A 23,292-nucleotide genomic window follows, 5' to 3' on the forward strand; every position below is an offset into this window, starting at 1 on the left:
GTGTGTGATATAGGCAATGTTGTCTAGATGACTTTCTGCCAGCTCCAGATTTCAAATATTAGAGATGCACAAATCAACCTGACAAGCATTGTGGCCCTTATACCCATGCAGGTCCCATCTATGTTTATGAGTCATGCAGTGTTTAGCCACTGCTGAGAAAATTTTTATTTCATAGAGACTACTTAGAAAGATTGAGTCCTTAAAATTATTTATGATTGTTATGATCCAGCAAAGAACATTCTCTTTAACTAACAGCAAATCTCTTTCACTATGTGTTATATATAACATTATAGATTATGGGGTTTGTCAGTGAGTGGTATTCAAAGAATCAAAGGTAGACTCTGTAATTGACTTTCTGCATAATATTAGTCAGGATTATGATATTTATCAATTATTTGCTAGTATGTCCAGCATTGCATTTGCTTCAATCGATTGATCAACAAGGAAGTAATAAGAAGTTACTATGTGGCATCAAGATACAAATAAAAAACAAGACAGTTAAGCCCCTGACTTCAAGGAATTTATATTCTACTAAAAAAAATTGTATGTGTCTGTATACACATACACACAATGTAAAAAATAAATATGAAGTGATTGGGGCAGAGACACTAACACTTGGGGGAAATCAGGGAAGGTTTTGTGAAGGTGGTAGCACTTAGGCTGTGCCTTAAAGGGAAATAAGGAATCAAAGAATCAAAAGTAAGGAGAAGGAACATTCCAGAAAGCAGGGCATGGGAGCTTTTGCACAAAAAATGGAAGATAGAATGTCATGTTTGGGGAATGGCAGAGAAGTGACTTTAGCTCCTTCAAGGAACTTAAATTCAAATACAGGAAAACATATAAATGGAGTCAGAAGGAGGGAAGGGAATGGCATAGCATGAAGATGGCCAAGAAGTGGTGTGGAGGTCTTGTTCTGGACAAGATGAGGCAAAAACTTACTTATTAGAGTTGATGTCCACAGGACAGAATCCATGGTTCTTGTGGGAGGGAGATAGGAGAGAGGAAGGATATGATCTTAGGTGAAAATAGTTGAAATGACAACATGAAGAAGATACTCTATCTTTATTCCAAATAAAATCATCTGAGAGTCAATATGGAATACTAGGAATAGCCTAGGATTGGATGTCAGAAAATGAGTGTTCAAATCCTGCTTCTGTTACTAAACTATATGTGTGGTTTTTAGAAAGTTATTTAACCTTTCAGGACCTCATTTTCTGAAAATGAGTAGGTTGTAGTAGGTGGCCTTCACAATTCTTTCCAATGTTAAAGCATTAATGGTATGACACATGTCAAAATTCATTTAACACAGTTTCCTGCAAAGTACATTACTGCATGACTTCTGTATTCCAGTCAAACTAACCTCCTAACTATTATCCAAACTAGGATAACTCTTGCCTCCTTGCCTAGAGCACCATTGCTTCTCTTCCCTGTCTCTCAGAATTCTTACCTTTCTCTAAGGCACAGTTCAAGTATCAATTCCTATCAAATCCTTTCTAACCTCCTCAGTTGTTAGTAGTTTCTTATCTGTGTATATATTGTATGACCTCAGTAGAATGTTAGCTCCTTGAGATCAGACATTTTTTCCTTGTTTCTCTCACTCTCTTTTTCCCTCCTTCTCCCCCTTCCTTCCTTCCTTCCTTCCTTCCTTCCTTCCTTCCTTCCTTCCTTCCTTCCTTCCTTCCTTCCTTTCATAGTGCTTGTTGTTTAAAAAATGTTTGTTGAGTTGAATTGTGTGAGTCTAAAGCAAATCACCTGGCTTCTTTGTGTTTCAATTTCTACAACTAAAATCATAGCAGTAGTTGGGGAAAGTAAACACCTGAAAACTGTTTCACCATACTTGGCAACTGGATATCAGAGTGGAGAAAGTTCTGGATCTGGAGTTAAGAAGACCTGATTCTGAATCCTGCCTCAGACATAAAACTAGCTATGTGACCATGAGCAATTCACTTACCTGCTCTCAGTCTCAATTTCCTCATTTCTAAAATGGGGATAATAAAAGTATCTTTTTCATAGAGTTGCTATGAAGATTAAATGAGATAGTCTGTCTAAAGTACTTTGCAAAACTTCAAGTACTACAAGAATGTTAGCTGTGATTAAATAAGAAACATGTATAACTATAGAAACCACCACTGCCTGGTTCTGCCATTAAGGAAGATGGATTAAAATGATAGAACATAAGCTAGAACCATTGTTAGAACAAAAAAAAAGGCACAAGAAGTTAGTGGCTTTCAGAGGCAGGATTAATGAAGTTATATAAGAAAACGAGTCATACAAGTAAGAGATTTCTGCTCTTTAAAGATTCAGTGCTTCCCTCCAGAAGAAAAGAAAACATGATGATGATGATACAGGAAACTAAAGTGAGCCATATGACCAAAATGAATAAGAGATCAAGTTCAATGCCATTCTCTTTTATCAGCCTATACAGTTTTACAGTTTATTTGCCACATTAATGGAAAATTGTAAACAAAAGTAAAGCTTTTATAGTATGCCAGTTCTGATATATATTTGCATATCAATAGCAGTCATTAAGGTTGCTGGGGAACAAAAAGCAATTTCTCTCCATTTCTATTTTAGATTTACTGCGTTTGTAGAATACAGCAAAATGGAAGAAGTAAAAATGTTGTGTCCCCTGTTTCTTGGCTATTTTACCTGGAGAGGGAGGGTAATGGGTCAGGAGCTTGGGGGCCAGATTCTCCTGGAGAACAGGCTATTTCTAATAATCTAACCACACATGGTAACACTGAACTCTATGCCCCCAATAGCAAGGAAAGAGAAGGCTAGCCTTGAGGGCTGACTAAGGTGGGATCGGGAGGCTTTCCAGAATCTCAGGTAATCTGGCCTGGCCCTAAACTGTTCCCTTCGGTAACCTGTAAATAGTATAGGGCAGTCCTGGATTCCTTCCTTTTCCAAGGGATGAAATTAGGGTGAATTAGGATGAATTAGGGTCTCCAATCAATTAGGAATTTGTGCAGGGAAGGTGGTCTAGACCCTACTTCTTATTCTAGTCCTAGATTCCAGAATTACTAGATGGTAATTTCAGCAAGCTTTCCCTCACCTAATCACACATACATTTGATTTGTCTGTCTATAGGTTCCAAGTGTGCAGGGACCCTAAATCAGCACTTTGTAAACAGTTTATGCTGCTAAACTAATCCATAGGCATGCATAGGTACATAGAATCAGACTGTCACACCATGCAAAACGTTCCCAATGGCCACTGAAAAGTGTTTTGCAAATTTTTAAATTTTATAAATTTGCAAATTTCCCTCAAGGGAAGGGTTAGTCAGAATATTACCTGATAAGTGTATGCCCAAACTATAAGAAAACCTATGCTGATAAGTCAGGTTTGATATAGGAGCAGTGTCTTTGGCTAAAGCAGTTCCTTTTTTTGAGAATTAGACAATCTGAAGGTCAGCTAGTTTGAAATATCTTATAAAGTATCTAAATGATAAAGTAAAATTGAATAATTAATGCATTTGAGCTTTATCTCAGCTTCCTATCTTTATTTGATAGAATAATAACCTTAGGGCGGCTAGGTGGCACAGTGAATAGAGCACCAGCCCTGGAGTCAGGAGGACCTAGGTTCGGATCTGGCCTCAAATATTTAACACACAAAAAAAAACTAGCCATGTGACCATGGGCAAGTCACTTAACCCCAATTGCCCTCCAAAAAGCAAAAAAAAAAAAAAAAAAGAATAAAAACCTTACTCTCCCATTTTCATCATAGAAAAATCAGAGATAGAAAGTTTTATCATGTGACCAGGACCTGAACCAAAGACTGGATCGAGACAAGAATTAAAATATTTCTTTTGCTTTATACACTATTCAAATAGCCTCTTTGATATATCATAGAGTGAAAGATTTAGAGCTAGAAGGCCATTTATTCCAACTCTTATTTCATAGAGGAGGAACTGAGATAGAGACTAAGTGACTTGCCCCAAGTCATACATACAAATGTCTGAGGAAGGATTTGAACCCAGGTTTTCCTGATTCCAAGCTATCATGTAAATCTTAAGGTATCTTTCTTCTACTTGACCAAATAATAAAGCTAGATCCTGACAAGCAATACAACTATCTCTTGAGTGTGAATCTGGTCATTTTAGACATTTAATTACCTTTTTTTCAGGCCCTGAGGGTACCATTAATAATAAACTCATAGAATGTAAGTGCTAGAAGGTAGACTATAATTTATACTTCACAATATGCAAAACACTTTCTCATGTGTTATCTCATTGAATCCTTACAGCCCCTCTCAGATGTAGGCATAAGAAGTATTATTATCCTTTTGGTACAGTTGAAGAATAAATGATTTGCTTGAGGGCACACCATTTGTAAGTAATAGAACCAGGACTCTAACTCAGGTCTTTCTGACTCTAAGTCCAAGACCATTTCCACTCTTTCATGTTGCCTTCTTGCTAATCTAGTGATATAAGTAGTGTTATATTAACCTAAAAGAGTGAGGGCCTTTAGGCTCTGGTGGGCACCAATAGTTTGCTTAGGCTTGGAAAGTTCATTGTGACTTATTTCCTTGGGGGCTAATGTTAGCCAGCAAATTATCTTCTTGAAATTGGAAAACCTGAAGTCATTCTTTCAACCTTGAATTTGAAAGTAAGAAATTATATTTTATAGAGGCAAAGACTTTATTATGTTCAGAACCTGTGCACTTTCAAAGGCATATTTTTTTCCTTTGGCCTTGAAAATTATGCCCCTTTCTATATGCCAAGTTAATTCTTGTTGGCAAAATATGTACAGGGCATAGTGTTTATGCAATTGCTAATTACAAATGGACACCCACCACACTGCAGAACAAGCTCTTCTCTGACAAATAGTCACAAATGTGGCAGGCCATTGTCTAAACCCATAAGACTTGTCATTAACTTTCATTATTACTAATGGGAGTTATGGGCATGTCTCCAAAGCAAATCTCAGGCACCATGTCTTTCTCATCCCTATTCCTAAAAAAAAACAAAAAACAAAAACACCAAAACACTTCATTTTCAGTTTGGATTTGGTGAAATTGTGGGGCACATTGGCATGGTTTACTCTGATTCTTTTTATGAGCATGGCTAATAAAAATTTGCCAGAGATTTTTCCCAGAATCATAAAGTATCTTAGGAGACCCACCCACACTGGTTTCTACCTTCTTAGAATTCCTATTAGCCTTTTACTATAAGCCATAGAATTGAGCATTGTGAAGAAAATCATTCTGTCTTTTTTTTAAAGCACATTTTATATTCTGTTGAAAAAAAAATAAATATTTTCAAAAACTATGCTCTGATATACTCCAAGTCCCTTTCAAAGAAAACAATCTGTCTCAGACCAGCCTACATAAAATAACAAAGGAAAACTACAGCTATTTGTGAGGAGTCACTCCCTCCCCAACAACAAAAATACAACAGTAACAAAAAAAGAGCCTACTACAATAAGCCATATATAAGTATGTATGTGTAGTATATATCACGAATGAGAGCTAATGAGCTGATATAGGGTCTGCAGAAGTTCATTATATGAACATCCATTCTCATTGTGATCCTGCTTGAACTTTCAGCTCCAGCTAGTCTGCTAAATATGCTATGCAAATTTCTGCCTCCATGTCTTTGTAAGATTCCCTTTTCTCTCTTGGAATGTCCTTGCCCTTCTCCCCTGCCTGCTTAAAACCTATACATCTTTCAAGGGCCAGCTCAAGTCCTACTCTCCTCACGAAGACTTTCCTGATCACTTTGGTTCACAAGATCTTTACATCATTTACAATGTTAAGAGATGTCTTTCAGCCACAAGTAACGCTGTCACACAAATCACTGTCCTTTAACACAGCCAGATGTACTCATTTGCTCAGGCACTGCCTTGCATGTCTGGAGTGGTAGCTATGTTCTGAAACTCCAAAGGTGACACAAGGCTACCCCACTTAGAATGAATTATTATTAATATTATTATTGTTCATTTAGTATACAAATTAACACACAATTCCAGGACATAGCACAGTGCCTAGAACATACCAATCATTTCATAAAAGCTTGTTCACCTGAGTTACATGTGATCTCACTCAAAATGAATGACAAAAAAGCAATTATTATGTGCCTATTATGTGACCAGCACTATGCTAGCTTTGGGGAATAAAAAAAGGAAGACAGTCCCTGCCCTCAAAGAGCTTATACCCTAACAGGGAAAGACAAATCATTTGGAAGAGTGGTGGCCAGGGATGGGAATTGTCATCTGAGGAGTCATTGAGAATAAGTGGAAAAGGGCAATTGAATGCCCTTTCTAACAATGATAGTTTTTGTTTTGTTGCTTTTTCTAGATAAGGAAGTGGAGGTGGGAGGGTGGGGTAGGGAAGAGGAGCAGGACAGGAATGGTAGAGTTGGTAAGATGCCTGGGTAGACCTGTGGCTTCCAACAGATGGTCAAATGGATTAAAAAAAGCATGGTCTGGGACTACATAAATGTTGTCCTGGTTTTGAAGAACATGGCCTCTTCTCTAGTCCATTGGAAAGTGTTGCAGAGTTGTTCACCTATGAGACAAAACATTAGAAAAGATCATATCTAGACCCATTATGTCACAACACTATACCCTGGAAAGTCCAGTAATAAGGTCTACTTTCTCTTGAATCTTAAGTCTTGTTATTCCCTTCAGGACTAATGTTTTAGGTTACAATCCAAGGGAGGAGGGTCTGGTCTTCATATCCCCGAAAGAGTGGAGCTCCTTTGCAGGTTTCTGTTTATTTTTGTGCATCTGTGCAGGGCTGGAAAGATCTGGGGATTGATTTCAAACTGTTCAGTTTAAGGGTGAAGTTAAGAATTGGCCCCAGTTTTAGTTTATAGACTTGTAAGTAGGAGAGTATTCTGAGGACCTCCTGTGTCAGGAGACATTATTTATTTATACTCATTATTTGTGATTCTTATTGGTATTAAATTGAATTGTTAATCTTCATATATGATTAATTTCTCTATCTAGATTTGAACCTCTTCAAATATATAATGCTTATATTTCTTTTTTAATCTATAGTCTATCTTGAAGTCAAAGCAGAGAGTAGGCACTCAATAAGTAATCAATTCAGTTATTCATAGATATGGTACAAGCAGATTTGCTTAAGCAAAATTCATTCTTTGGCCCTTTCATCCCCAACTGTGACTCCATGACTCCAGGATGCAGAATAATTTGAATACTTTATGAGCTAAACCTTTGTACAGTTTTATTAAACACCTGGCATACAACTCACCAAGAGAAAGGGTTGCTGTATGTCCCAAGCCCTATTCATTCTTGTATGACAGAAATGTCATATACTATTAGATGTCTCTCACAACCCCTTGATCCTTTACTCCACTCATGGTCCCTTGCATTACCTGGCAGTAACTTTAGTACATGTAGTTAACCGCTGATATATGTACCTATTTTTGAAATCCCCTATAATAGAATGTCAACTAACAATAATTTATCATGCACCAGATTCTAGAAATAAAAAAAATTGAAATAATTCTTACTCAAGGAGTACCAAGGAACACAACAATTACATAATGAACAAGTAAATGGATAAAAAACCCATTTATTAAGTGTTTACTGTACAGTGCTAAGTGGTAAGAAGTCAGACAGTTTCTGCTGTCAAAGATCTCACATTCTAATAGAGGGAGTCAATGCTTATGGGGAGCTTTAACTGCAAGTCAGATAGAAAGACCCAATGGACCTTAAGGTGTAGTGGCAAAACAGATAGTAATACATCTTCTTTAATCTCATTTCCATTGGTAAAATCATATCGGTTTCTGATGTTGAATCATTGATATTAGAGCAGTTAGGTAGTACAGTGGACAGAGTGCCTGACTATGAGTGAGAAAGACTTTTTCCTGAATTCCAATCCAGCCTCAGACATTTAGTAGTTGTGTGACCCTGGGCAAGTCATTTAACCCTGTTCACCTCAGTTTTTTCATCTGTAAAATGAGTTGGAGAAGGAAATGGCAAACTATTTCAATATCTTTGCCAAGAAAACCCCAAATAGGATCACAAAGAGTAAGATACTACTGAAATGACTGGACAACAACAAAGGAACTTGAAGATAATAACTTTCTTTGCAGTCCTTCAGGAGTTGAAGCTGCTGAGAAGGCTGAGCCTATAGCATCTGGAGAGGCAATAATAAAATCATACCTCCATAAGGGTTGCTCCCCATTATGGTGGTCATGGGAACTGGGCTGAAATCAGGGCCAGAAAGTTCATATATATGGCAAAAATAACAAATGCAAAGCAGTTGGTTAAGGAGAGCACTAGCAGCTTGGAGATAGTGTTTGAGCTGTTGCTTTGAAAGAAGAGAGGGATTTTATGAGGTCATGGGGAAGAGGGAATGCAGTTCCTAAAACTTCTTCCCCTTCTTACTTCACCTATCACTTCTCCACTTTTCTCACTCCATTCTTCACCAACTTCTTTGACTCACTAACTAGTAAGATCCAGTACACCATAGTGGTGTAACCTTAAGGTTCATTTTTTTTACTTGAAAGAGGTTTTTATCCAGTTAGAATGAATTACTCCATTTAATCTACATGATTCTTTTTTTTTCTTTTTAGAGAGGGAAGGTAGGGCAATTGGGGCTAAGTGACTTGACCAAGGTCACAAGGCTAGTAAATGTTAAGTGTCTGAGGCCGGATTTCAAATGAACTCCAAGGCTGGTGCTCTATTCACTGCACCATCGAGCCGCCCCTATCTACATGATTCTTAAAGGTGTTTTTTATTTTTTATTTTTGCTGGACCTGTAGTTTATGATCATAGAATACTCCTTGTGGGAAACTCTACTTTTGGCACTAAATTGAATTATAAATCAGTTCCATACATTTCTGGAGATCTAAGCCTTTGTACAGTTTAATGGATTTGTATTTCTTTATTAACTACTACATATTTATTTTAAATGAGCACAGGTTACCTCTTAGAATGAATTATGATTAATATTATTATTGTTCATTTAGTATACAAAGTACTTAACATGCACTTCTAGGATTTAGCACAGTACCCTAGAACATACTAACCATTTCATAAAAGCTTATTCACTAGAGTTACATGTTATCTCATTCAACATGAAGGAAAAAAACATTTATTACATGCCAAGAGAGTTACCTAGAACACTGAGAAATGATCTGTTCGGTCCAAGGTCATAGAGCTGGTATGTGCCAGAAACAGGGTTTAAATTCAGGTTTTCTTGACTTTGAGGCTGTCTCTGCTACCTCTTACCCTTAACTTAGCTTAATTTCCCTTAGCCTCAATTTTCTCATCTGTAAAATGTGGATAATAACAGAATCCACCTCACAGGTTTATTGTGAAGATCTAATGAAAGAATCTATGCATAGCAAGGTTGAATTGACATGTAAAAGTCATGCCATGCAGGAAGCATGCAGGTGGGAGTTTTCATTCCTGGTTCTCCCATGTAGGAATGTTGTGATATGTTTGGGCCATATGTGATACAGAGCTAAAGAACTTGTCTAATTTGATATAATGAAGATTCTTCTTCTTGGTCATAGACACAGAAGAGATAATGACTCTTCCTGTTTAGCTGTGAAGCGAGCCAGGATTATTTCAAACTGGTTCCTGACTTGGAGGGAAGGGTCTTGTCCTATCCCCTTTCCCCCTCCTGGGATGTAGCTGTGAACACATGATATCTAAAGTTTATGTTCTGCCTAGGTAAGCCTGAGCCTGGGTTTAACTGATTCTCTTGCTTTTGTTCTCCCCGATTCCAAGTAAATAATTAACTGTCCCAAGATAAATGTTTCCAGGATTGGATACATTAGTTCAATAGTTCTCTGAAGGTCCTATTAGGTCACAGCTGAATTTTGAAGGGAAGGACTCCTAGGCAACTACTCTAGTGTTCTTGGAGAGGACAACTATAAATTAGGGGATTGGTCTATGGCTATCTAAACTGAAATGAAATATAAAATGCCCAAATAGAAGTCCTACAAATTGCAGTGTCCTGGACATCCTGGTGGTGCAATGGAGAGAGTGCTGGGCCTAGAGTCAGGAAGACCTGCGTTCAAATCCAACCTTACGAAATATTAATAAAACTAATAAATTTTAGAAGTCATTTTGCTTATATTGTTAGAAACAAAAATTCAACAGTTTTGAAAGACTTGAGAACTCTGATCATGATGCAATGACCAACCATGACTCTAGAAGACCAGTGATAATGCATGCTATCCACCTTCTGACACAGAGGTGAAGGACTCAATGTGCAGAATGAAACACACATTTTTGGACATGGCCTATCCTATGTGGATTTATTGTGCTTGACTATGTATTTTTGTTTAAAAAAGGGTCTTTTTATCACAATGGAAGAGAAAGAATTCTATGCTTCTTAATTGAAAAAATTAATTTTAAAAAGGTATTCTGGGGTGGCCAGGTGGCGCACGCAGTAAGAGTGCCAGCCCCAGAGTCAGGAGACCTGGGATCAGTTCCGGGCTCAGATACTTAACACCCACACAAAAATAACTAGTCGTGTAACCTTGAGCAAGTTACTTAACCCCAATTGCTTAGGGGTGGCCAGGTGGCACAGTGAGTTAAGAGAGCTGGCCTCAGCGTCAGGAGACCTGGGATCAGTTCCGGCCTCAGATACTTGGCACTCAAACAAAAATAACTGGCCATATAACCTTGAGCAAGTTGCTTTAAAAATAAAATAAAAAGGTATTCTGCTGTGATGGCAATTAAAGATTCCCCTGTATTGGCTTGGTTTTCAAATTGATTGTGTTAAAACCCAGAGTTTGTTAATCCCACCTGTGGGATGGGCTTGTTGATGTGAAAAGAAAGTCCTGAATTGGGAGGAGCTGGTGACGTAGATTTGGAGACACAAGAGAGAGGCGGAAGATCTTTTTTGGTAGCAGCACCTCGTGGAGTGAGAGAGACTAAGAGAATTGCTGGTGGCCGCTTTGAATTGCCCTGGACTTTTGAGACCTGCCCCCTGAGCTGCCAAGGACTGAGGAGACATGGCTGTTTTGCTGGTACTTTGTCTGTCTGTTTTGATGTTATTTTGCCAGATTTGTCCACTGGTGAAAGACTGTCCTTTTGTTGAAGAAGTCCTGGAACCTGGCTGTTCGCTAAGAAGGCCTGAGACTGTCCTGCAGACAGAGAGTGAATACTGTCCACTGGTGAGGGACAGTACTGTTGTTGCAGGGGTCTGGAGACTGTCCTGCAGACAGAATGAATACTGTCCACTGGTGAGGGACAGTGCTGTTGTTGCAGGGGTCTGGGAGCCTTTCTGTTGGTTCAGAAGCCCTGAAGAAGGATTTTCTTGTTGTATGTTTACAGAAATCCTGGGAGAGGGCTTTGCTAATGTGTTCAGGGGTTCTAGGACTGTTCTACAGACAGAGGATAAATTCATGAAGGGACTGGCAATGTATCTTATGGCCTTGCTAAGCCTTGTCTCCCCAGGAACTAAGATTGCTGAGAACTTGCCTCGTGTCAAGATGAAGAAAAGACCTCCATTTGGGTATTAAGTGCTGTGTTTAAACTTGATGTAACTCTGGGGTAGATTCAATTGTGATCCTGGGGGTGGGGAACTTTTGACCTTATTGTGCTCTGTGATTGACAAATGAAGGTACTTTACCTATGTTTGGAAACTAATCTCCATTTGAGAAGAGGGGTTTTGTGGTGGACTTAATTAAGGTATAGCCTAGGGATGGAGTAGTATTTAGAACAGGGACTTTGTAATTGATTGAATGATTGGAAGATCCTGGGGTGGGGTAGTACTTGGAGATTATTTAATCACACTTAGTAAATGCTGTATTTTGAATGATGTCATGTTTTGATCTTCTCTGTTCTGGGTTTGTTACTGAATAAAATAGAGAGCACCTATGCTGGTATTTTGAACCTGGGAAGTTGCCTTTGCTTGGTATTACATTACATCTGCTCAATCAGAAGACTAATTTTGAATACATGTACACATACATATATGCATATATACAGGTATATATTCACATAGGTGTGTATGTATGCAAAGTGTGTGTGTGTACATATAGATTACAAGGCATTAGGTGGCACAGTAGATAGAGTGTTGGGCCTGAAGACAGGAAGACTCATCTTCTTGATTTCAAATGTGACCTCAGACACTAGCTGTGTGGCCCTGGGCAAGTCACTTAACCCCATTTGCCTAAGTTTCCTCAACTATAAAATGAGCTGGACAAGGAAATGGCAAACCACTCCAGTTTCTTTGCCAAGAAAACCCCAAACAGGGTCACGAAGAATATGACGTGACTGAAAAATGACTGAACAACAACAAATACATATACATTAACATGCATAGCTTTAAAAACAAAGATCTCTTTGACTCAGGCAGGTTGGCTTTTTATAGGTATTCTGAAGCATTGGATTCACCAAGAAGCCAGAAAATATCACATACATAGTATCACAGAGTAGGAGAGTGAAGGTACCTCATAAGGAATCTAATTTGATTCCTCTCATTTTATAGATAAGCGCACCAAGGTACAGAGAAGCCAAGAAAGTCACATAGGTCAGAGATGAGAGAGGCAAGATTTGAATGTAGGTCCTCAGATTCCAGAGTCACTGCCATTTTCCCCTGTACTACATTTTCTCTCCTCTAATGGAGTCAAAGCATTGACATGAAGCTAGAGAACATAATGCCATCTTATCCAGTAAGATTTATGAGTAGATAAATTTAAATTCAACAGAACTCCAAAAAGCCACCAAGTTTCCACATAGGCACTGCTGACAGTTTATCTTCAAATCAGAACTGTATGGAATGAGATTTGGGGAAAACTCTGAGTATCACTTGGACTTTATCTATGTTTCCATTGAATGGCTATTAACAGACTCCCTGTGGCTTCCACCACCTCATCTGGGGATTTCCCATGGGCATAAACAGACAGCCAAACACCTCAAAGTTATTCACTTTCCTCATCTCCCTAACTCAGTTCCGTATTTTGGGAGAGATTATCTGCCTGGGGCATAACTTCATCTCATGGATATTCCCATGAATGTCATAGGATGTTTAATCCTAGAATAAAAGCAAGCATATTATTGCCTACCTAGTACAAAGTTGGAAAGAACAGCTTCAAAAGCCGGCAGCCTGCTCAGGGACTGCCTCCAGAGCACCACAGGTGACACCTGCAACAGCAGCTGGAGCAGAGACTTTGCTGTGCTAAGCGATGTTCCATAGGTAGCTTTTCATCTAGCAGAATGAAACCAGGTGACTGTAATGATCCCAGCACTGTGTTCAGCAGATGAATATTAGTAAGGCTCTCATGAAGATTCCTCGAATATGAAGCAATAGCATCCTTTTGGGCCAATCAAGAGAGTTAAATTTGTTTTCCCTAAATACACCAACCTGGTGCATTCACTATATATGAGCTGCTGTCACTAGGCAGTTCTTTCTCTTCTCAGTTCACAATGCTATGATAAATATTTCTCTGGGTTTTGTACACCAGAGTTCAAAATAATTTTTTAAATTATCTTGGGCAGAAGGTGGAATGAAGAATTTTAAATAAAAGCAATCATGCAATCACTTAATCAACAGGCATATACTGAGGGCCTGCTCTGTGCCAAGAACAGTCCTAGTCTTTGCATATATACAAAGACAAAAATGAAATAGATTTTGTTCTTTAGAAGTTTACATTCTATTGGGGGAGAAACTATGGACTGCCTAAATGGATATAAAATATAAAATAAACACAATGGCATGGCAGCAGTGGGGAGGCATTAGCAGAACAGATCAGAAGAAACCAAAAACAAGAAGAGGACTTTGAGCTGAACTCTGAAGGAAAGTAGACATTCTTAGAGAAGAAGCAAGAAGCATATTTGGGGCATGGAGGAGAGCCCATTCAAAGGCACAGTGGTACCAGGTGGAAGGTGCCACCGAGTAATGTTTAATGAAATAATGTCACAGTGTCTCAATGTTTCTTAAGTGCTAGCTAGCCTCAAACATCACCTACTTAGTATCAGATGCTGGTTCCTGATACCTCAGGATTTTAGACTGTTAAAGAGTTAAAAGGAAACTTATATGTCAAAATCAATTCTATTACTTTTTAAATAAGGAACTAGAGACCCACTGAGATGAAGGACTTTCCCCAGGTCATATGGTTAGTAAGTAACCATTCAGGGGCATCAAATCCAGCTATGAGATCAGTCCTTCCTTCCTGCCCAGAAACTGGCATATTGATAAGTTATTATAACAATAACATTCAAAGTTAATCACTGAATCTATTTGAAAAGGCTACTGTAAATACTAATACCAGGTCTGTATACCAGAGATCATAAAAAAAAAGGAAAAGGACCTACATTTACAAAAAAAATTTATAGCAGCTCTTTCTGTGGTGACAAAGAACTGGAAATTTAAGGAATGCCCAACAATCGGGGAATGGCTGAACAAATTGTGATATGTGAATGTAATGTAATACTATTGTGCTATAAGAAATGATGAGCAAAAGGATTTCAGAAAAAAGCATAGAAAGATTTACAGGAATGATGCTGAGTGAAGTGAGCAGAACCTGGAGACAATTGTATACAGTAACAGCAATATTGTGTAATGATCAACTGTGTTAGACTTAGCTCCTCTCAGTTATACAATGATCCAAGACAATTCCAAAAGACTCATGATGGAAAATGCTCTCCAAATCTAGAGAAAGGACTACAGAGTCTGAATGCAGAGCAAAGCATGCTATTTTCACTTTGGGGAGGGGTGTTCCCTTTTGTTCTGTTTCTTCATTTACAACATGACTAATGTGGAAATAATACTTGACATGACTGTACATGCATAACCTACATTAGACTGCCTACCATCTTGGGAGGGTGGGAGAGAAGGGAAGAAGGGAGGGAGAAAAATTTGGAACTCAAAATCTTATAAAAAATGAATGTTGAAAACTATCTTTATATATAATTGGAAAAAATAAAGTACCATTTACAAAAAAAGAGAAAAGACTGCTATGTAGATGTTTATTTTTTATTCAGAATGCAAACAGACCGTTCTAACAAATTCTTTTTTTCTGTAATAAATTATACCAACTCTAGTCAGGAAATCTGGATCCTACTCCAAGCTCTTCCATTCTCCCCTCATATATAACCTCCACATCTTTTCTTACCTGTAAAAGGAGGGAGTTTGACTAGATTATGTCTACAGTCTCTTCTAGTTCTAACCTTCTATGATTTAGATCAGAAGAAAATCTCAATTAGTCATATAGAATAAACTTACAACTCCATATGGTGGACATTGTCCTCCCAGATATTTCAGACCTTCATCCTCTATTCCGAAGAATCTAAACAAGCGTTTGCCATAAGATGCCAACAAATGGGGAAAACCTTTGTTCCTATATCTTCCTTTGTTTTAGTCTTCCAAAGGAACAGTTTGTCCCATTGTGATTATTGTTGTTCCGTCTGTCCAACTCTTCTTGACCCCGTGGACCATATCATGTCAATACTGTCCATGGGGTTTTCTTGGCAAAGTGTGGTGTAGCGTTTCTTTTATCAGTGGATTAAGGAAAACAGAGATTAAATGACTTGTCCAAGTTCTAGTAAGCCATTGAGGTAAGATTTGAACTCAGGTCTTCCTGATTCCAGGCCTAGTGCTCCAGCTGCCTCTGTCCCATTGTCATGCAAGGACCATTTTCTGGGTTGCTGAGTTTCCCATGTCTATTCTACTTTCCCCACATATATACTGATTTTACCCCCAGGCTAGTTTCAACTAGTTGTGCCTCTGCTCCCTTGGAAGTCAAGCTCAATCTAGGACCTTAGTCCAGCTACATCATAGCCTCCAAATGTCATCATTAAGGCTTAGTCATAGACTTTGGGGCCCAGAGGATCATGCACTGCGAATGAAATTCTTGACAATATAATAAGGCCTTTGAAACCTTTTCCCCTCAGTAATGGTTATGTTCTGCAGTGGCAGTTGTAACAAGTCAGAAAAATGTGGTTAAATACAGAGAAGGATGCTGCTGCTGGAGGAAAATAGAGGACAATGCCAAAGAATATAACTGGAAGCACTAATGGGCACTCAAGATATTTTAGGACTCTCATGTATATTTAGAGAGTTCTCATCTTTGGTTTTTCAAAGCCTCTTATAAATGATGGTCAAAAAGAGAAAAACTATTGGTGAGCCATGCCATTATATTTATCACAGATCTGAACACAGGTTTTAGTCTAGGAACAAAAAATAGTACTTTGCATTTTACCGTTGTGATCAGAAATGTATGGTTATATATGCAACTTACTGATTAAAAAAACACAAAATTATGTACTTTAGACTAAAATTGAGTATTGTCTTCCACTACAGTATTTAAATAGAACTGAACAATGGTATTCATACAAAATTTACTGGCTAATATGTGGTATCCTTTTCTTTTTCTCTTGTTTTCTATTCAATTCAGAGAAACGTTATAGGGAAGTAGAGAATTGGCTAGAAAGTTGGAGTCAGGAAAACCTGAGTTTGAATCCTGCCTTGGACAATTAATTGCCTATTTGATCCTCAGGCCAGTTATCCTCTCTGAGTATCAATTTTATTATCTTTAAAATAAGAATGATAACACCTACTTTGCAGGGTTGTTGTGAGGAGCAAATGAACTCATCTAATACCTTGCAAACTGTAAAATGCTATCTAAATGTGAGCCATAGTGCATCATCCCATAGTACTTGTGCTTTTGGGGGGATCCCAGGCGTGTGATTTGGTTGCCATGAGGAACTCTCTTGGTATGGAAGCTCCCTCCCAACAATGCTCATGGTCAACTTCTAGTCTTAAAGAATTGCCTGAGCCCTGAGATGTTGCATACACATACATATACACATACACATACATACATGCATATATACATACCTATATTCATACACACATATAAATATATATTTTAATTTTAATCACCATCAGTCATGACTTATTAGGTACCTGTGTGAGATGGTGTGATATAGTAGAATGAGCTCTATTTTTGAAATAAGCAGAGACTTTGTTTCAACACCCCACCTCTGATACTTGCTAGCTATATGACTGTGAGCAACACACTAAACTTCTCTGAGGCTTAGTTTCATTATCTGTAAAATGGGGATAAAAATAGCACAGGGTTTTTGTGAGAATCAAATGGAATAATGTATGTAGAGCATGTTACAAAACATAAAGTACTGTATAAATATCAGCTCTTATTATAGGGCATTTGATTATCTCCTAGTAGATTATGCAATGTTTGCTGATGTTTTTTTATGTCCTTATGGTTGCTGTCACCATTTTTTATCACTAACACCCTCAAATTAAAAAAAAAAAAAGGAACAATCACACTAAATGAAGTAATGACTCAGGAAAGACATATCTTGCTCAGAAATATAATTTGGCCATGTGTGCACAATAAAAAGTTAACAATCATACTAACTAAATTTATAACAGCCAGTCATGAAAGGTCTAGCAGCAAAAATCCAATCTGCCCAAGTATATGTAGCCAAATTAGGTAGAGTCCAAGACAAGACTGTAGAGTTCATTTGGCTCAGATTCACTATAAAGTCTTTTTTTTTATTTTAAGCAATTGGGGTTAAGTAACTTGCTCAAGGTTACACGGCCAGTTATTTCTGGGTGTGGTGCTGAGTATCTGAGCCTGGATTCGATCCCCAGGTCATCCCGACACTGGGGCCAGTGCTCTTACTCATTGAGCCACCTGGCCGCCCCTACTATAAAGTCTTTAGTTAGAGCAACAATAGCACTGACTTTGTCAGCAAAGGCAACTTCATAGTGCAGAGGTGTTTGGCTCACACTATTCTAGAATAAAACTCAGTGAAATGTATTTATCCTATCCAAGGACATTCTAGGGCCAGGGCTATCCCCACAAATAAACAGAGTAGATAGTTCCCTAAATGGTGGAATTTGAAGGATTGATGCTGCCCCCAAACATCTCCCTAAATGGAGAAGAGAGGAAATAGGCAGAAAAAGTAGTGAAGCCATTAAAAAAATCCTTACCCTGATTTATAATTTGCCTAACATGAGCTTTTTTTTTTGAGGCAATCATGATTAAGTGACTTGTCCAGGTCACACAACTAGTAAGTATATGAGGTCTGATTTTAACTCAGGTCCTCCTCACTCCAGGGACAGTGCTCTATTCACTATGCCACTTGCCCCCAACATGGGTTCTAATAGCAATTCCTAGTACATAAAGACCTGCATTTCTGCCCCTATCATCTAAGGATGAGTATTTTTCTCTATCTAGATATATGGAATCTAAGTGATTTCAGCCTCTTAATAGGGTATAGTCCAAATTTGGAGTCAGAAGAACACCTGGATTCAGAGATTCCCTCCAACAACAGAGTGTGTGATTATGGGCAAATCAATTCTAAACCTCAGTTCCCTCATGTATAAAACCTAGATGTGAGGGCAAAATGATATGATGTAATTTTGAAATCTAAAGACACTATATAGAGTTTGGTTATTACTACTAGGTTTAAAAAAGCTAAATTCAGTTTTGTTTTGTTTTTTGTTTTTGCATGTGATTTACTGAAATGAGCATAGGACAGAAGACCTAGATTCAAATCCTGGCTCTGCTGCTTACAATCTTCTGTGACTCTGAGCAAATCATTTACTGTCCCTGGACTTTAGTTTGCTCATTTGTAAAATGAAGGTGTCAGCCTCAATGGCATCTGAGGTACCTTATTACTCTAACTCTATGACCATCTTACTGTATGTGATCTTCAGTACCTACAAGGACCAGCTATGTGAATACCCAGACAAGTAATCTCACTTTTCTCAGCCTCTATTCTCTTATCTGCAAAATGTGAATAATAATAATAGTTGTACAACCTACCTCCCAGTGTTCAGAGGCAAACATTTTGTAATTCACGAAGTGCTACATATAAAGATATGAACAATTATTATTAATGCCCTTGCTTGGCTATGTAGACAAATAATGATGATGATGACTACCATAACCTGAAGTCACTACATGCCACCTAATTACCAAATTTAATGGCCTTTTCTCAGGCCTTAACCTCCTTGCTCTTTCTGCAGTTTTTGACATGCTTAATCACTCCCTCCTTTGAGAAACTCTCATTCTCCTTGGCTTTGGAGAATGTATAGTTTCTTGGCTCTCCTTGCTAGGGCAGAAGACCTAGCCTAGCTGAAGCAGAAAAGTACCCTGAAGAAGAGACAGAAGAAAGAATGTGTGAAATAGGTTAAATCAGTGCTAACACCTGGCCCACCTTCTCCTCTAAGATACTGGAGAAGACAACCCAGGACGCTGCACCCAAGAGCCCTAGGAATATCTGTGTCCCACAGACAAGTTGTCCTGCTTCCGCTGTGGTCTGAAGCCATCATCCAAAGAAGCAGAAGCAACCCCTGTGGGAAAAGTACCCATCATCCCCACCCTCGTATTACCAACTGCCAGCCAACTGCCACTGATGGGAAGGTAAGTTTAAATTCCCACCTTCAGACAACCAACCCCACTTCCAGTCCACCCCCCACAGATACCATCAGGGTATCCACATGGAAATGTGACCTGGCAACTCTGTAGGTACAGCAGACCCTGCTTCCTCAAAGGTCACAGCTATTAAAGATCCAGAAAATAAAGTTCTTTTTTCTTGAAAGGAGAAAACAAACACTTTTTATTATTACAAACATGACATCCCCATCTTTGGATCTTCCATGTTTTACTCCTTTAGTAGAAGACAGAGTGAAACAATGTGGTCTTCAAGGTGTCAAAAGTGCCAAAGTGTCTATCATGTAGAGTCCTATTCAAGAGTATTTGGAATTGGAACTTACTGCAACTTACTAAAACTAAACTTATTAAAATTGGAACTTACTAAAATTAGAAATTAATACAACTTACTAAAACTTAGTAAAATTGGAACTTACTAAAAAGTAAGAATTTACTCTATATTAGGATGTGTTGGCTGGCCAAATGAATTCTTTAGTTTGCCCTGGGGCATTCATATTGCTCTGGTCACATAATGACAAGTGTGATAGTTTCGAAGTTGGCATCTTCAAGAACTGTCTGCACAAGCAGGTAGTCAAGTTCAGGTTTAGCAAAGTACTTCTTTGAAGTGAACTTATTTCTTAACACCTTTTTGAAGTCTCATATATCTTCTTCCAATGTTGCAGGTATATATTCTACCACTGAATGGGAGGGCAATTCATGATCCTTTACTGTTCGACCCACCAAGAAGCAACTCTGGCAAACAACATAGTTGAAATGCCTTAAGTCTTAGGATGTTCTTTGCAGATATGGCACTTTGCCTGGTGTTTTGCAATCTCTGAGGATGCTACTTGATGTAAAAGTGGCAGCCATAACATGGACCACAGCTCCAAACACATCCATTCTATAAAACCATTTATATTTATCTCTGGCTTATTGTGATTCTATTGGAGGCAGCTGCTAATGCCAAGTTCAGTATCAGTATCACCAAAAGCTGTTTTTTCCACAAGTTGCCAAGGTCTCCAGATGATATCATGAAGTAAAAGGCCAAGTCGCCTTTGGTCACACATCTCTGTAGGTCCTGCTACCACCTTAAAGAGATAGTTGTATTTGGCCTCAGCATCACCTTTGGAGAGAGTCATTAATCCAACCGTTAGGGATTATACTCTGATTTTTCCAGTCTAGCCCACATCATAGACATTTTAGTTTCTAGTTTAGGCACAAATCTACACAGACTAAAAATAAACACTGACCAGGTCCTTATGTGACTTAACTAGTGCATCATAAGTCTTTGTCAGATATTCGATGACATCAGGGATGTAGAAGAATTTATCATTCTGTCAGTTTCTGGTCTTTTAAGATGTCATTTGTTGTGTACATTTCTAATAGATCTAAACATAACACTTTCTATAATCTTTGAATTTTAAAGGCTATACAATGGGCATTAGCAGCATATATTATTGAAGTCACCAAGGGACTCTAAGAGTTCTGTCATTTTAGAATGATTCCAACACATTGACTCTGGTGATTGATGTACTATGGTGCTGTGGTTTGTACAACAGACCTCTTACATGGATGCTGGACAGAAGTAGCAAGAAAATGTTGCAAATATTGTATAAGACTTCTTTGGTCCTCCTGAAGTTTTTTAAGATGGTTTTCTACTGAAAGCAGGAAATGTTTCCTTTGCTTATTAAGATCATCTAACTCTTGAGGGGCGGCTAGGTGGTGCAGTGAGTAAACCGCTAGCCCCAGAGTCTGGAGGACCCGAGTTCGGTTCCGCCCTCAGACACTTAACACCCACACAAAAAAAACTAGCCATGTAACCTTGGGCAAGTTACTTAACCCCAATTGCCCTCCCCCCCCAAAAAAATAAAAGAAAAAAAAAAGACCATCTAACTCCTGAGACATGTTTATATATGGATGGAAGTCAAGAGAAGACTGCTGCATAAATAATTCATTGTTTTAAATTTTTAGGTTAATTGGTGCAATCCCTTCTTTAAATATCTTATATGATTTATATTAAGAGTTCTTATATTTCCAGAAATATAATATCTTTAACACTCAAGTCGTTAATTATAAGAAGCTTAGGTAGTCTTTTGTTCAAGCACTTAAGATTTTGCTTTTGGACTTCTATCTGCTAGGTTAAGTCCTTTAGTTCTTGGATACTATCTTCCATCTCAGATGAAAGTGTCTTTTCCAAAGCACTTTCAACCTTTGAATCATAGGAATTAATTTCAGTCAGTCTTTTTCTGAATGGCAATAGCAGTTCATTTTTTGTTTGCAATTCCTATGGTGGAACTGCCTGCTACCAGAGTGGAGCCAATAGTCTTTTCCAACTGCTCCAGTCTGGTGGCACACTGCTATATTTGGGAATGTGTATCATCCTGAACTTGTTGTGAGACCTGGAAGGGTCTTGATCTGGAGAGGCCCTGAAGCAGAGACATGCCCATTGGGTACCAGAAATGTTGAAGTGCACCCCAAAATGTTGGGGTGCAAAGTTGTCTGGAAAGAATTCACTTAGGCTGTCTCCAAGTCAAGGAAAGGGGTTTATTGAGGTTAACACAACACACCAAGCAGGCGCCTCTGCTCCTTAAGGGAGACACAGCTTAAGGGATACCCCAGCTTAAAGGGGGAGGAGGTAACCCCCTCAGGGAGAGGAGGCAGCCCCCACAAGGGAGACAGCCGATTCAGGGAGACACCTCCTGCTAAAGGGAGATGCCCCAGGAAAGGAAGTTCTTAAGACTAAAGTCCCATCAAATGGTTCAATATGAGAAACAAGCATGATTTCATTAATGAGAACAAGACCAATAAAGAGTGATTAAAACCTGCTTTTCCTCTAAAAGGCCTCTGTTCCTTTATGTCTGACTTAAAGCTGAAATCTCCTATGTCTGTTTCCCCTCCATTGGAATGTGAACTCCTTGAGAGCATGGACTGTCTTAAGTTTCAATTCCTATCTTTAGCACTTAGCACAATGTTTTGTACAGTCAACATTTAATAAATGTCTTTTCATCCACCCATCCATCCATTCATTCATTTCTCCTGTTCCTTTAATCTTTCTGGTCCTTCTCTGTCTCTCTTTCACTGATGCGTCATCCTCTTCCTGAGTACTGGCAGATGTGAAATTGAAGTGACTCCCTTCTGAGTTACCACAGCCTAAACTTAGAAGTGGATGCTACTCCGTGGGCATATCTACCTTAGTATTCTGAAGAAGCCCACTTACGGATTTCATAAACCAGAAGTACTACCAATCAGCTACAATAACCTTCATTCTCAACACTATCTCCCCAAGACACTGCAGCCTTGGTGGGGTTGCTTCCTAAGTGTACTGGATTTGCGTTCAGAGAACCTAGAATCAAATCCTGGTTCTGCTGCTAATGACTTGTGATGACCTTCAACAAGTCACTTCATCTCTCTAGACATCAATTTCAACATCTATAAAATGAGTTAGTTGGTCTCTAAGGTACCTTCCAACTCTAAAGCCTTATGTCTAAAACTATACTTCTCAAACTTCAAAAGATCCTTAATTCAATCCCTCAATCTAGCTGGTAATTTATTATGATGTGCCAGTCACTGTGTTGGGCACTGGAGACATAGAGACACAAGTAAAGCAATCTTTGTTCTTAAAGGAGCTTATATTTTATTAGAGGAAGCAATGTATACATATGTTATATATATATAAATTCAAGTTCATGGGGGAGGGAAAGGATACTCTCTCTACCATCACAGACACTAAATGTTTGACGCCTGAGAAGATAGTCTGTGTGGATTCTTATAGCCACAAAAGAATTTTTTTTTAATCATTACCTAGTGGCTAACCTGAAAATGAGCCTCTTCTAAGTTTTATAGACTGGTCCTTGGATAATAATCCATTTCTAGTCCCATAAACCTTTCCAACTTTGTAGGACCCAAAATATTTAAATTCTCATAAGCAACACTTTCTGAGAATCCCAAGT

At 38.4% G+C, this 23,292-nt stretch overlaps 1 protein-coding gene and 1 pseudogene across 3 annotated transcripts in view; both read right to left on the reverse strand.

Moving 5' to 3' along the window:
- The window catches only part of GRIK2 (glutamate ionotropic receptor kainate type subunit 2), an 833,871-nt gene that overhangs the window by 698,971 nt on the left and 111,608 nt on the right, over positions 1-23,292 (reverse strand). The window lies entirely within an intron of this gene.
- On the reverse strand, positions 19,518-21,118 carry LOC138153148 (utrophin pseudogene; annotated as a pseudogene).

This window comes from Petaurus breviceps, unplaced genomic scaffold, assembly GCF_028583685.1.
Source record: "Petaurus breviceps papuanus isolate PSGF00001 unplaced genomic scaffold, PetGlider_PUasm1.0 90977, whole genome shotgun sequence".
In the NCBI taxonomy this organism is placed as follows: domain Eukaryota; kingdom Metazoa; phylum Chordata; class Mammalia; order Diprotodontia; family Petauridae; genus Petaurus; species Petaurus breviceps.